This window comes from Oryctolagus cuniculus, chromosome 7, assembly GCF_964237555.1.
Source record: "Oryctolagus cuniculus chromosome 7, mOryCun1.1, whole genome shotgun sequence".
Taxonomy (NCBI): domain Eukaryota; kingdom Metazoa; phylum Chordata; class Mammalia; order Lagomorpha; family Leporidae; genus Oryctolagus; species Oryctolagus cuniculus.
Window position 1 is genome coordinate 139975815 of NC_091438.1, and position 15580 is coordinate 139991394.

At 50.3% G+C, this 15580-nt stretch overlaps 1 protein-coding gene across 15 annotated transcripts in view; it reads right to left on the reverse strand.

Annotated features, from left to right (window-relative positions):
• ZBTB8A (zinc finger and BTB domain containing 8A) overlaps window positions 1-15106 on the reverse strand; it is a 65123-nt gene extending 50017 nt beyond the window's left edge. For 5 of the 15 annotated variants that reach the window (XR_011390792.1, XM_070078813.1, XM_017350229.3 and 2 more), the window contains exon 1: window positions 14679-14816. The gene's annotated coding sequence lies outside the window, so the exon portion shown is untranslated. Of the gene's footprint in view, window positions 1-14678; window positions 14839-15027 lie in introns of those variants that run through there. The other 10 variants (XM_070078814.1, XM_070078810.1, XM_008273759.4 and 7 more) reach the window with 6 other exon arrangements.
• Window positions 15107-15580: the final 474 nt, after the last annotated feature.

The window sequence follows — 15580 nt, forward strand, 5'->3', positions numbered from 1 at the left end:
CCACGACTTCGACAGTGCCGCTCCCGGGCACATTAACGGTCCACTACAATCGGCCTGTACAGTGGCAAGTAAAAGGTAATCCTGTGGTTTTTTTTTAAGAGAACTAACTTCTGGATCTCATGTGTGTGTGTCCTAAAGTGTTTTACTGACTGATGAAATGTCATTTTGAGAGAGAACCACGAAGCCCCACCCTAGCAGGTATTAGCGTAGACTTGTGGACTCACTCTGCATCCTTTCTAACTTCCTTCTGGAAAACTGAAAAGCATCCAGGAGATGTTCTCGGGTGAGAAGCGGAAGGCGGAAATGAGGCAGGAACCGCCTTTTCATGGCTCTGGCAAGCACGCTACGGCAGCCCAGCGCCACTTCACGGCAGCATCCTGTGGCAGGAGACAAGTATTGGGCACTTCCTAGTGCGCCCACCCGCTCGCTCGCGCTCTCGCTCACTCTCTCCTGCGTGTGCTCTTCTTTATTTATTCAAGAGGCAGAGAGATGACAGAGCTCCCACATGCTGGTTTACTCCCCAAATGCAAGGAACAGCTGGAGCTGGGCTGGGGACAGAGTTAAGAGCCAGGAACTCTATCCAGGTGCCCCAGGTAGATGACAGGAACCTAATTCCTTGCCCTAACCTGGATGCAATGCCTCTGGCAGCTGGCAGCCCCCGAGTCCCTCCCTGGTGGGCCTGGTGGACGGTCTTGTCCTGGGAATACTTTCGGAAGGTCTGACCTGGAGCACACGCCTCCCTTTATCTCCTCCACTGATTTCCCAAGCACCCAATTCCCTTGATTACACCTTTTTCCTGCTTAAAATACTAGAGTGGCTTCTCTTCCCTAACTAGACTCAGACAAGATATCAGGACATCATTTGTCCCGATATTTCAGCAGAAGCGTGGGTGGCCTATCCAAGATTCGCAGTATCAGGCAGTGTGCTCTGGGGTACACACTCTGGAATCAGTCCACCTATGTGCGAATTCTGGCGTCCACACACTGAATGACAGAGGAAGTTAGCCTTCTTGTGCCTCAGTTTCTTTTTTAACACTTATTTATTTACTCATTTGAAAGGCAAAGTGATGGGGGATGGGAGAGTGGAGAGAGAGATCTTCCATCTGCTGGTTCACTCCCCATATGCCTCCTACAGCTGGGGCTAGGCTACATCAGGAACTCCATCCAGGTCTCCCACACTAGTGGCAGGGGCTCAACCGCTTGAACTATCATCCGCTGCCTACAAGGTACATTAGCAGGAAGCTGGATCAGCAGAGAGCCAAGACTTGAGCCAAGCACTTAATACGGGATTCAGCCATCCAAGTGGTAGCTTAACCCACTGTGCCACAGTACTATACGGTGCCTTACTTTCCTATTCTGTAAAATGGGGATAATAGGATTTAGCATTTGAGGCATTTGCACCTGAAAACATCAAAGCTCTCTTCCACCTTATCACCCTAAAGGAGAAATACTCTTTAGAAGCAATGTTTTGTTGCAATTCACATTAAGAAAGTGTTATGGGCCTGCACTGCGGCATAGTAGGCTAAGCCTCTGCCTGTGGCACCGGCATACCATATAGGCACAGGTTTGTGTCCTACTGCTCCTCTTTCGATCCAGCTCTCTGCTATGTCCTGGAAAAGCAGTAGAAGATGGCCCAATTCCTTGGGCCCCTATGCCCATGTGGGAGACCCGGAAGAAGCTCCTGGCTCCGGATCAGCCCAGCTCTGGCCATTGCGGCCATTTGGGGAGTGAACCAGCAGGTGGAAGAACTTTCTTTCCATCTCTCCCTCTGTCTGTAACTCTACCTCTCAAATAAACAAATAAAACCCGGGGCTGGTGCTGTGGTATAGTGAGTAAAGCCGCCACCTCTGGTGCCGGCATCCCATATGGGCACTGGTTCAGGTCCTGGCTGCTTCCCTTTCGATCCAGCTCTCTGCTGTGGCCTGCAAAAGCAGTAGAAGATGACCCAAATCCCTGGGCCCCTGCACCTGTGTGGGAGACCCAGAAGATCCTGGCTCCTGGCTCCTGGCTTTTGGATCTCCAGCTATTGTGGACATTTGGGGACTGAACCAGCAGATGGAAGACCTTTCTCTCTGTTTCTCCCTCTCTCTATCTATAACTCTACTTCTCAAATAAATGAATAAATAAATCTAAAAAAAAAAAGCGTTTTCACAGAAGAGACTTCTTGAGAATGGGATCCTACTCTATAACATTTCTAATCTAAAAGTTTTCTAATCTAAAAGTTTAAAATGTTAGCATGTGGGCTTAGAACACCATTCTAATATTTATAACAAGAAAGTCTTGGGTCAAACTATGGCTTGGTTTGATCTGCTTATGTTTCTTTCCATAATTTTATTTATTTAGTTTTATTTGAGAGGCAGAGACACAGGAAAAGAGAGACAGGGAGAACCCCCGTCTGTTGGTTCACTCCCCAGATGCCTACAAACAGCTGGGGCTAGAACAGGAACTCAATCCAAGTCTCCCATGTCAGCGGCAGGAACCCAGTTACTTACGCCATCACTGCTGTCACCAGCAGGAAGGTGGGGTCAGGAGCCAGACCCAGTACTCCGCATGGATGCACATGTCCCAGCTGGTAGGCCAAATGCCCTTCTCTGACTGAAGTATCTTTTTTTTTTTCAATATTTATTTATTTATTTGAAAATAAAAATTACAGAGAGAGAGAGAGAGAGCGAGAGAGAATCTTCCATCTGCTGGTTCACTCCTCAAATGGCTTCAACAGCTGGGGCTGGGCCAGGCCAAAACCCAGAGCTTCTTCCAGGTCTCCTACATGGGTACAGGGACCTAAGCACTTGGGCCATCTTCTGCTGCTTTCCCAGGCACATTAGCAGGGAGCTTGATGGGAAGTGAGCAGCTGGGACACTCTAACTGGAGCCCACATGGGATGTGAATGTCGCAGGCAGTGGCTTAACCTGCCCCGGCAACGTATCTTCCATTGATTAAAAATACATTATACATTTTGGAATAAATATTCCAAAATATTCTTCCCCCAGATATTCTGCGATTACAAGAATTTTATGGAGCTGGAGCTGTGGCACACTAGGTTAGGCCCAGCCTGCTGTTCTGGCATCCTATATGGGTGCCGGTTCAAGTCTCAGCTGCTCCACTTCCAATCATGCTCCCTGCTAATATGCCTGGGAAAGCAGAAGATGGCCCATGAACATGGGCCCCTGTATCCACGTGGGAGACATGGATGAAATTCTTGGCTCTTAGCCTTGGCCTGGCCCAGCCCTGACTATTGTGGCCATTTAGGGAGTGAACCAGTGGATGAAAGATATCTCTCTCTTTCTCTCTCTATCTGCCTCCACCTCTCCTTCTCTGTAACTCTGCCTTTCAAATAAATAAATAAAGCTTAAAATAATAATAACAATAATAATTTTTCAGGGGCCAGCGCTGTGGTGCAGCAAGCTAAGGTGCTTCCTGCACTTCCAGCACCCTGTATCAGAGCACCAGTTCAGGTCCTGGCTGCCCTGCTTCCAATCTAGCTCCCTGCTAACATGCCTGGGAAAGCAGAAGGAGATGGCCCACGTGTACCTGGGCCCCTGCCACCCACGTGGGAGACCTGGATGGAGCTCCAGGATCCTGACTTCAGCCTGGATCAGCCCCAGCCGTTGAGGCCATTTGGGGAGTGAAACAACAGATAGAAGATAGATGGATCTCCCCTGCCCCCCCCCACTCATCCCTTCAGATCAATACAGAAATCTTTTTTTAAAAAAGAATGTTTCAGGCCGGCGCCGCGGCTCACTAGGCTAATCCTCCGCCTAGCGGCGCCGGCACACCAGGTTCTAGTCCCGGTCGGGGCGCCGGATTCTGTCCCGGTTGCCCCTCTTCCAGGCCAGCCCTCTGCTGTGGCCAGGGAGTGCAGTGGAGGATGGCCCAGGTGCTTGGGCCCTGCACCCCATGGGAGACCAGGAAAAGCACCTGGCTCCTGGCTCCTGCGATCGGATCAGCGCGGTGCGCCGGCCGCAGCGCGCCGGCCGCGGCGGCCATTGGAGGGTGAACCAACGGCAAAAGGAAGACCTTTCTCTCTGTCTCTCTCTCTCACTGTCCACTCTGCCTGTCAAAAAAAAAAAAAAAAAGAAAAAAAAGAAAAAAAAAAAGGGATATAAGTTCATACATGAAAAAGACGGTAGGGGCGGACATTTGGTGCAGTGTCTTAAGTCACTGGAACACCTGCATCTCCTATCAACATGCCTGGTTCAAGTCCTGGCTACCCAACTTCGGATCCAGCTTCCCACTAATGCACATCCTGGGAGGCAGCAGATGATGGCTCAAGTACTTGTGTCCCTGCCAACCCACATGGCAGACCCAGATGGAGTTCTGGGCTCTTGGCTTCAGCCTGGTTCTGTCCTGGCTGTTGGAGATTGAACCAGAGGACAGAAGATGTCTCTCTTTCTCTGTCTGTTTCTCTGCCTTTCAAATAAAAATGAAACTAGAAAAAGAGGGCAAAGAATGTACTAGTTAAGAGAACACCAAAGGCCGGCGCCGTGGCTCACTAGGCTAATCTTCCGCCTGCAGTGCCGGTACTCGGGGTTCTAGTCCCGGTTGGGGCGCCGGATTCTGTCCCAGTTGCTCCTCTTCCAGTCCAGCTCTCTGCTGTGGCCCGGGAAGGCAGTGGAGGATGGCCCAGGTGCTTGGGCCCTGCACCCACATGGGGGACCAGGAGGAAGCACCTGGCTCCTGGCTTTGAATCAGCACACTGTGCTGGCCGTAGTGGCCATTTGGGGGTGAACCAACGGAAGGAAGACCTTTCTCTCTGTCTCTCTCTCTCTCACTGTCTGATTTTGCCTGTCAAAAAAAAAAAAAAAAAAAAAGAGAGAGAGAGAGAACACCAAATTCCCAGGCACCAAGAGCAAATGGAACAGCATGATCGCTTCAAGGATAGTAAGATGTCTACTATGGTTAAAGACCCAGGGCCTGTGGAGGGACAGCAAAGATGGAACCAGAAAAAGCATGTAGAGACCAGATCCTGAAGACCCCACTTTCGTAGGTTCTGAGGCATTAAAAAAAAAAAAAAAAGGATGCATTTATTTATTTAAAAGGCAGAGTAATAGAGAGATCATCCATCTGCTGGTTCACTCCCCAAAAGGCTGCAACAATCAAGGCTGGGCTAGGCCCAAGACAGGAGCCTGAAACTACACTGGGTCTCTCCCATGGGTGGCAGGGGCCCAAGCACTTGGGCCATCTTCTGCTGCTTTCCCAGGTGCATCAGCAGGGAGCTGAATAAGTAGAACAGCCGGGACCTGAATTGGGACTGGCTCCGACATGTGATGCTGGCATCTCAAGTGGTGGCTTGACTCATGCCATCACACCAGCCCCACTATCAAGAAGCATAAAGACATGATTATAAATAGGTCTGCTAGTGACTAGTTGCGCGAGTTAGTACTTAACTCTATCAGTTTTCTTTTGGTAAAATGAAGATATTGACTGTTAAGAGGCTTTAAGTAAGCTTGTTAAGAGAATTAAGTAAGATAATAGCTAAGGTAAAGAAAATGAAATAAGACAAATGGAAACAATCACATGAAGACATGTTTAACATCAGTAGTCACCAGGGAAACACAAATCAAAATCACAGTGCTTAGAGTGCCCTCATCCCGCACTGGACTGCCTGGGTTTGAGTCCTGCCTCTGCTCTCCATCCAGCTTCCTGCTAATGTGCACCTTACTGGCAGTAGCTGATGGGTCCAGTAGTTGGGTTCCTGACACACATGTAGGAGACCTGGACTGTTTCCAGCCCTGACTTCCGCCTGACCCAGCCCTGGCTGTTGCAGACATTTGGGCAGTGAACCAGGGTGGGAGATCTTTCTCTGTCGCTCTGTCTCTGTGTCTCTTTCCCTCTCTGTCTCTCAAATAAATTACACAATTAAATTTTTAAAAATCATGAGATACCACTTCACACGCTTTAGAATAGCTATAATAATAACAATTTCTTTTAAAAAATGAAAATAAAAACTGTTGACCAGAATGTGGAGAAATCAAAACCTTTACAAAATGCTGGTAGAAATGTTAAAATGTTGGGGGCCAGCACTGTGGCACAGCAGATTAACGCCCTGGCGTGAAGTGCTGGCATCCCATATGGGCACCAGTTCTAGTCCCAGCTGCTTCTCTTCTGATCCCGCTCTCTGCTATGGCCTGGGATAACAGTAGAAGATGGTCCAACTCCTTGGGCCCCTGCATCAGTGTGGGAGACCTGGAAGAAGCTCTTGGCTCCTGGTTTTGGTTCGGCACAGCTCTGGCCATTGCAGCCATCTGGGGAGTGAACCAGTGGATGGAAGATATCTCTCTCTCTCTCTCTGTCTGTACCTCTCTGTGTAACTCTGTCTTTCAAATAAATAAAATAAATCTTAAAAAAAAAAAAAGAAGAAATGTTAAAAATGTTATAGCTGGGGGTGGGTGTTGTGGTGCAGAGGGTTAAGCTGCTGCTTGGGATGCCCATGTCTCATATCAGAGTGCCGGTTCAAGTCTCAGCTCCTCTGCTGCCAATCCAGCTCCTTGATAATGTGCCAGGGAAGCAGAGAATGTTAGCTCAAGTACTTGAGTTCCTGCCACTCAAAGGGGAGACCTGGATAGAGTTCCTGGCTCCTGGCTCCTGGCTTCTGCCTAGCCCAGCCCTGGTTGTTGCAGCCATTTGGGGATTGAGCCAAAGGATAGAAGATTCTCTCTCTCTCTTTCTCTCTCTCTCTCTGTCGCTCTGCTTTCAAATAAATAAATACTTTTTAAAAACATTACAGCTACTTTGGAAAGTCTGGTAGTTTCTCAAGTGATTCAATGTAAAAGTAACATGTGACCTAGCAATTCTACTCCTATGTATATATGCAAGAGAACTGAAAACATTCCACACAGAAGTTTGTATACAGATGTTCATAGTAGCATTATTCACAACAGTTAAAGGGTAGAAACAACCCAAATATCCATCACTGGGCAAGTGGATAAACAAAATGTGGGCTACCCATACAATGAAATACCTGAAGACAGAGAAAGAATGAAGTACTGACACAGGCTACCACGCGCATGAGCCCCAACAACCTAGGAGCAAGATGCTAGTCACAAAGACCATGTAGTTTATGACTGCATTTTTATGAAAGGCCCAGAATAGGCAGACTCACAGAGGGAGAAGGTAGATTAGTGGTATCCAGAGCTAGGAAGGCACAGGAATAGGGAATGACTGTTAATGGGGATGGGGTTTCTATAAGCAGTGACAAAAATGTTCTTGGAGCCAGTGCTGTGGCATACCAGGTTAAGCCAGCACCTGCAATGCCAGCGTCCCATATGGACACTGGTTCGCGACCTGGCTGCTCCACTTCCAATCCAGCTCCCTGCTAGTACACATGGGAAAGCAGTAGAGGACAGCCCAAGTACCTGGGCCCCTGCACCCACATGAGAGACCCAGAAGAAGCTCCTGGTTCCTGGCTCCTGGCTCCTGGCTTCAGCTTGGCCCAGCCCTGGCCATTGTGGCCATCTAGGGAATGCACCAGTGGATGAAAAACCTCATTCTCTCTCTCTCTCTCCCTTTCTTCTCCCTCTCCCTTTCTCTCTATAACTCTGCCTTTCAAATAAATAAAATGAATTTTAAAAAAGAAAAGAAAATGTCTGGAATTAAAAGAGTATTGATGGTTGCACAAGTTTGTGAATACACTAAAAAACACTGAATTGCACCACTTAACAGGATACATTTAATGGTATGAGTCTCAATAAAAACAAACAGTTAATATTTGGATGTTTACTGAACACTGTACTAAGCACTTTACATTCATCATCTTGTATCAGTCCTCATAACAGCCTGATGTGGTAAGTACTGTTGTGATCCCATTTTTATATAAAGAAACCAAGGCACAGAGAAATTAACAGAAAATTTTCTCCAAGATTCACAACAAGCAAAATGAGCAGAGACTGGAATTCAGGCAGATTGACCCCAAAGCCAGCATCCGTAAACCTCGTTCTCTCCTGCCGACCATAATGCATGCCAAAGGCCTAGCACAGCGCCTGCCTGCCATGCAGCTAGGGCTCAATAAATAGTAGGTATGTTATGAAGCTATAATTACATATCCAAAATAAAACCTGAAACAATACAGGGGAAGAGAGACACTGGGAGCAGCAGGGAACCGGAAGACTGGTTTAAAGCCTTAACGCAATTGTTAAAGCAAGAAATGGGGTCCACGTTTGGTGCAGCAGTTGAGGCTGCCTGAGATGCCCCTATCAGAGTGCCTGGGTGAAGTCCTGGATCTGCTCTGGAACTTCCAGCTAATGCACATGCTGGGAGGCAGATGACGGCTCAAGTTCTTGGGCCCCTGCCCTCCACGGGGAGACCCGGATGGAGTTCTCAGTTCCCAGTCTCAGGGATTTCAGGAATTTGGGGAAGGAACCAGCAGATGGAGGATCCCAGTCTCTCTCTACCTCTCAAATATATAAAATAAATAAATAAAAATTGCTTTTAAAAAAGAAGAAGCCCAAGGCTAGCGCTATGGCACAGTAGGATAAAGCCGCTGCCTGAAGTGCTAGCATCCCAGATGGGCTAAGGTTTGAGTATCAGCTGCTCCACTTCCTTTTCTTTCTTTTTCTTTCTTTTTTTTTTTTTATTTGACAGAGTTATAGACAGTGAAAGAGAGACAGAGACAGAGAGAAAGGTCCTCCCACTGTTGGTTTACTCCCCAAATGGCTGCTACGGCCAGCGCTGCGCTGAGCCGAAGCCAGCCGCTCCACTTCCAATCTAGCTCCCTGCTCTGGCCTGGGAAAGTAGAAGATGACCCAAGTCCTTGGGCCCCTGTACCTATGTGGGAAACCCAGAACAGGCTCCTGGCTCCTGGCTTCAGATTGGCTCAGCTCCAGACGTTGTGGCCATCTAGGGAGTAAACCAGCGGATAAAGACTTTTCTTTATCTCTACTTCTGCCTCTCTATAACTCTGTCTTTCAAATAAATAAATAAAAAATCTTAAAAAAAAAAAAAAAAGAAGCCAACCCTCAATGACATCTTTTTTTTCAAAAAGCGCTTCTCTAAGACAACACCAAATGGCAGATGACACGTGTGCAGCAGGTGGACCTGGAATGGGAGGTCGAGGAGGCTCCACGGAGGCTTGGACAGTCCTGTACAGTGACAACCAGGGTTGGAGTCAGGGTTGGGGTTGGGGCTGCAGCACGCACAGCTGTGAGGCCGAGTATAAGGAGTGACTCCCCATCACAAAGCACGGTGCCTCGCAAGGACACGAGGATCAAGTCCTGCCCATCAGAGGCCGAGATCAGATATCCCTCAAGGATGAAGTGTTGAAGATGAAGTAAAAGGAGACCGACACTAGCCAGTGGACCAGCTTCAAGGTCTTTGTTGCCATGGGGGATCACCTGTCCCTTGGATGTTAAGTGCTCAAGCAGGCAGCCACCACCATCCATGGCCATCACTCTGGCCAAGCTCTCCATTGTGTCCGAGCAGCGGAGAGGCTACTGAGGGGACAAGATAGGCAAGCCCCACATCTCCCTTAACTGACAGGCTGCTGGGGCTCTGTGCTAGTACACCACAACCCCATCCGCAGAGGCTCTGGCATCGTCTCGACCCCTGTCCTTAAGAAGCTGCTGCTGACGGATGGGACTGATGACCGCTGCACTGCCTCGCTGGGCACCTCTGCCAAGGCAACCTGTGATGCCATCCCCAAGTGCTACAGCTATCCGACCCCCAACCTCAGGAAAGAGATTGTGTTCACCAAGTCTCTGTATCAGGAATTCCCAGACATGAGAGTCTCTGTGCAGACAGCCAGGTTCCAGCTGTGGCTACAACACAGGGTTTAAACAATAAAATAGGGGTAACATTTACATCTACAGGACTTCAACATAACTTGCATTCACAATAGTACTTTTTTTAATTTAAAGATTTATTTATTTAAAAGGCAAAGTGAAAGAGTGAGAGGGACGGACACACACACACACACACACACACAGAGGGAAATATCTTCCACCCACTGGTTCGCTCCCCAAATGCCCATACAACTGCCAAAACTACATCATGCCAAAGCCAGGAGCCAGGAACTCCATCAGATCTCCCACGTGGGTGGCAAGAACTCAAGCTGTCACCTGCTGCCTCCCAGGGTATGCATTAGCAGGAAGCTGGTTTGGAAGAATAGCCAGGACTTGAACCAGCAGGCATCCCCACAGCAGTTTAACCTGCTGGGCCACAACACTTGCTCCCATAGTAGCATTCTTTATTTATCATGAAAGGCTTAAGTTATTTCCAGAAAATGTTATTTCTTTTTTTTCTTTTCTTTTTTTTTTTTTTTTTTTTGACAGGCAGAGTGGACAGTGAGAGAGAGAGACAGAGAGAAAGGCCTTCCTTCCGTTGGTTCACCCCACAGTGACCGCCACGCTGATCCGAAGCCAGGAGCCAGGTGCTTCTCCTGGTCTCCCATGCAGGTGCATCCTCCACTGCACTCCCGGGCCACAGCAGAGAGCTGGACAGGAAGAGGAGCAACTGGGACAGAATGCAGCACCCCGACTGGGACTAGAACCCAGTGTGCCGGCGCCATAGGCAGAGGATTAGCCTATTGAGCCACAGCACCAGCCTGGAAAATGTGATTTCTAAAAAAGATTCATTTATTTGGAAGGCAGCGTAACAGAGAGAGAGAGAGGCAGAGAGAGACTTTCCAACTGCTGATTCACTCCCAAAAGGCTGCCACTGGGAAGCCAGGAGCCTGGAACTCCATGCAGGTCTCTCATGAGAGTGGTGGAGGCCCAACTACTTGGGCCATCTTGCACTGCTTTCCCAGGGGCATCAGTAAGGAGCTGGATCAGAAGCCAAAGTCAGGACTTGAACAAGCATTCCAATATGGGATGCAGGTATTATAAACGGCGGCTTAACCTGCTGTACCACAAAGTCAACCCCCAGAACATGTGATTGAATCATGTGGGAAATGGGTGCTATGTTTCATATTTTCTTCTTTCAGTAGATTGACTTTGTAAGTTAAAACAGCAAGTTATACTAATTTATGTTGGACACACAAAATTCAAATAGAAACATTTTAAATATCTGTAAGAATAGTCCTATATACTATAGGACTATATGCCATAATAGTCCTAAGAATATTACAAAATTCAAGATTCCCATCAAGTTCAAATATCTCTTTAAAAGGTGGATGGAAAAGACAATTACTTATTTTAGGAACCATTAAGTTTGAAGGTATTAGAAATAAGTGGAAAAGACATGTATTTCTACAAATAGATTGAAGATTTAGGTAACAAGTGTAATGAATTAAGGTTCTGAGCTAAACAGCCATATCTCTTTTTTTTTTTTTTTTTTTTTGACAAGTAGAGTTATAGACAGTGAGAAAGAGAGAGAGAGAGACAGAGAGAAAGGTCTTCCTTCCATTGGTTCACTCCCCAAATGGCTGCTACAGCCGGCACTGTGCCGATCCGAAGCCAGGAGCCGGGTGCTTCCTCCTGGTCTCCCATGTGGGTGCAGGGACCCAAGCACTTGGACCACCCTCCACTGCCCTCCTGGGCCACAGCAGCGAGCTGGACTGGAAGAGGAGCAACTGGGACTAGAACCCGGTGCCCATATGGGATGCCGGCACTGCAGGCGGAGGATTAACCAAGTGAGCCAAGGCACCGGCCCCAACGACCATCTCTTTTCAAAAACACAGTCAGTGGGCAGCCACCTGGCACCGTGGTTAAGACACTGCTTGGGAGCTGGCATTCTGGCACAGTGGGTTAAGCCGCCGCCTGGGACACCAGCATCCCTTATCTGAGCTCTGGTTCAAGTCTCAGCTACTGGGCTTCTAATCCAGCTCCCTACTAATATGACTGGGAAAGCAACAGATGATGGCCCAAGTACTCAGGCCCCTGCTACCTATGTTGGAGATCAAGATGGATTTCCAGGCTCCAGACCTCAGCCTAGCTCAGCTCCAGTCGTTTTCAGCCGTTTGGGAAGTGAACCAGGAGATGGACGATTTCTCTCTCACTCTCTCTCTCTCTCTCTGCAACTCTGCGTTTCAAATACAGAAAAGGTGCTTGAGTCCCTGCCACTCATGAGAGAGACCTATCCCAGCCCAGCCATTGCAGTCATTTGGGGAGTGAACCAGCAGATGGGAGCACGCTGTCTCCTCTCTCTCTCTCTCAAATAAATATTTTATATACAGTCATTAATTTAGAATTTAGTGTGTCCCATCAATGTCATCAAAGCAAATCTCATTAGCCTCCTTAAAAATCCCTGGCTCATGGGGGGCAGGTATCATGGCACAGAGGGTTAAGATGCCACCTGTGACACCAGCATCCCAATGGTCACTAGTTCAAGTTCTCTGCTCCACTTCTGATCCAGCTCCCTGCTAAAGTGCCTGGGAAAGCAGCAGATGATGGCCCACGTCCTTGGGCCCTGAACACACGTGGGAGACCTGGATGGAGTTCCAGGCTCCTGGTTTCAGCCTGGCCCAGCTCTGGCAATTGTGGCCATTTGGGGAGTGAACCAATGGAGGAAGATCCATCTCATTCTCCCCGCTCCTATCCCCTGTAACTTTGCCTTTCAAATAAATAAATGAATCTTTCAAAAACAAAAACTCTGGGTCATAAAGAACTTCAGATAACCAGAGTGGTTACTGTATTCTTGGTGGATAACATCTTTTAACCTTAGGAAATCTTAGAAATAAGTATAAAAACATTTAAGAGAATCAAAACTATGGTTGGAAAAATCTCACTGATACAATGACAGTTGAGTAAAGTAAAGAGCAAAGAGGGAGACAGGGAGACAGAGTCATCTAAGTGTGTAAGTGTGCAGTTCAAAGAAATGGAACAGCAAGTGTAAAGGCTCCGAGGAGGGGCAGGCAAGGCAGGATGAGGACAGCAATGGGAGAGGGAAGCCAGGGAAGGCAGATTGGTGAAGGGGGTAGGACACGGTGAAACTCGTTCCTGAACGTCCAGCTTTCTAGGTGGGAAGCCACTGCCCAATCCATGTCCCTCGGTGGCATGAACAAATTTACATCAGACCCTCTAACAGTAATATGTCACTGAATGAGTTAAGCCTATTAGACAGAAATTCTGCTTAATCCAAAAAGATTAAATGATACAGGGTGCATCCAGTATTATTCTATCTTACAAAGTGTTCTGCTGATCCAGAATCATTTTCAGCAGCAAAGCTGGTGGTTTCAGGGCTATGGGAAAAGGTCTGGTCCTGGCCTTCTGGGGGTGTGGTGGGAAATGTCCCCTCTCCGAGCACACTGCACACCGCGGGTCACTGGGTCAAGGGTCCCAGGCCTGATTCTCACTCCTCATTCACCACCTGTGCAGCCAGGGAGGTTCGCAGGCATAAAGACACCAGATCCCTGGACATCAGAGGGATTCCGACTCCAGGTGCCACACCTCTGGGAGGCTTTCCTGATGAAGATCTGGTAAGGTTTATAAAGCAGGGAGACCATGTGAGCGACTGGCCCCTTCGGAGCCTGCCCTAGTCAATGCCCTTGAGGGGGAACGCTGTTGGGGCGCTATCACCGTTCACCCTCAGAACAGCAGATGAAGCTCTGGAGCGCTGGGCGTGCGTTTCCTCCACACGGTGTAATAATCCATCAGTCTAACTGGGTGGTCATTTAATGGGAAATTAAGTGAAATAATTCTTACTGGTGAAAGCGCTCCATTTACTTAAGTTCTGCAAATATAAAGGCTGATTAAGAATAGAGGTGATGCTGGCACGTGCGGTCAGGAGCCCAGTAGGTGTGAATCCAGCGCTTCCACACCCGTGGCGAGTGCCATTGGCACAAGCAACGACAAGAGCGCACCCGAAGGGGAAGGGGCCATACCGCCGCCTCATTTAGGGGAGAGGCAGCTGCACGGGCAGGGGATGCGCACCGATGGCTCCGTCAGGGAACAGACCGGCGGAGCTCGCTAATTGGTAGGTGCAGGAAGTCCGTCCGGCGTTCTACGCCCAGATTTGCCGCACCAGGATTTAAAGCCTAGGAAAGGAAGGCGGCACCGAGAAACTCGGGCTATCGGCCCCGGGAGCCACGCTCCCAAGGCAGCGCCGCCGGCCCGCGCCCGCCTGGCGCCCATCAGGCGGCCGCCCGCCCGCCTCCGCCGCGCAGTCGGAGCCCAGCCGGCCGCCGGCCCTGCGCAGTCCGCGGCGCCCGACGGCTCCAGACACGCCCGGCACCGGCCCCGCCGGCTTCCCGCCGCCGCCGCCAGGAGGCTCCGCGCGCCTTCCCGCCTTTGCCCGGGCCGGACCGGGCCGCGCCGGGCGGCAACGCGGGCGCGGGCGGCGACGGCGCGGCCATTGTCCCGCAGCCTCTCCCGGGCGCGCAGGAGGCGCTGCCCGGCGGGCGAGGAGGCGCGGCCGGGCGCGCGGCTGAGAGGCGCGGCCAGGGGGCCGGTGCCCCGCGGCCGCCCGCCCGCCCGCCCGCCGTTCCTCACGGGCTGCCCGGGCCGCCGCCCGAGGCCGCCGCGTCCGCCGCAGCCGCCCGCGCCTCCTTTGTGGCCGTCTCCAGCCCCTCGGAGCCGGCGCCGCGCTGCGCCCCGGGCTGCAAATGGCGCCCGCTCGCCTCCGCGCCGCCCGCCGCTTCCCCGGCTGCGGACGTCTGGGGGTTGCGAGCCCCGGGCCCGCATCCCCGCGCCGCCGCCCGGGCCGTCAGAGCCCGCGCCGCCGCCGCCGCCCGCAGCCGGGCTCAGGCCGGTCCCGGCAGCCCCGACGCCCCGCCCGCCTTCCGCCCGCGCCGCGCGCAGCACTCACCGCGGGCCGCGGCGCCGCGGCCAGGCTGGGGGCAGATTCCCGGGTCTCGGCGGGGCCAGGACCCCCTTTCGAAGCGGCTCCTTTGCGCCCTAAAACAAGTAGCCCCAACGTGAGAGAAACAAAAGGTATTTGCTGACGTGGGCGTTGGACAGAAACGCCCGAGGGCTGGGGACACAATTAAAGGGGCAACGCACAGATTTCAGGCACCAACCAGCGGCCTCGCCCACTCCCCCTGCCCTTGCCCACGCCCGCGGCGCCCTCCAGAGTCCCCGGGGTGCCCCGGCTCCCCGGCGCTTGGCTGCGGATCATTATTTCAGTCAGGAGCTTGAATTTAAAAATTGTACTTTACGTTGGGAAAGGCGCCTCCGGAGGGCAGAAGGGCTGGATTTCGAGGATCTGGAGAGTTGGGTTGAGGAAAGAGGGAGGGACTTAGGCGTGCCCACAATTACTGTGTGAGTGCATGTGACATTATTGTCCTTAAGTTTAGCGACGTCAAATGGAAGCGATTTCCACAGAATCAGCCCCTTCGTTGGAGCAGCGCTTTTAATCCGAGATAACCGTTCCTAAACCTCTGCGGGTCGCAGGCATTGCATTCCGAGAAGAAAACCCAGAGAGGCTGGGATGAAACGGCACAGTTTGCAGCTCAGTCCAGAGAAATATAAAATCAGTTTAAAAAAGAAAAAGCGGGTTTCGTGTTTTCCAGTGCAAAAAATTTGTCATCCGTCCATCAAGCCTCACTTCTGACACATTTATGTCTCTACTCTTTAGAATGCAAACATCAGGGCACACAATTCGCTAACATAGTAAATCATTGAATTTTCACTCTTGCTGCAGAAGCATTGATTGCATAAACTAAATTCATTTCCTAGTTCCTTGTACTGAAGTCAAGTACTGCAAAGTAC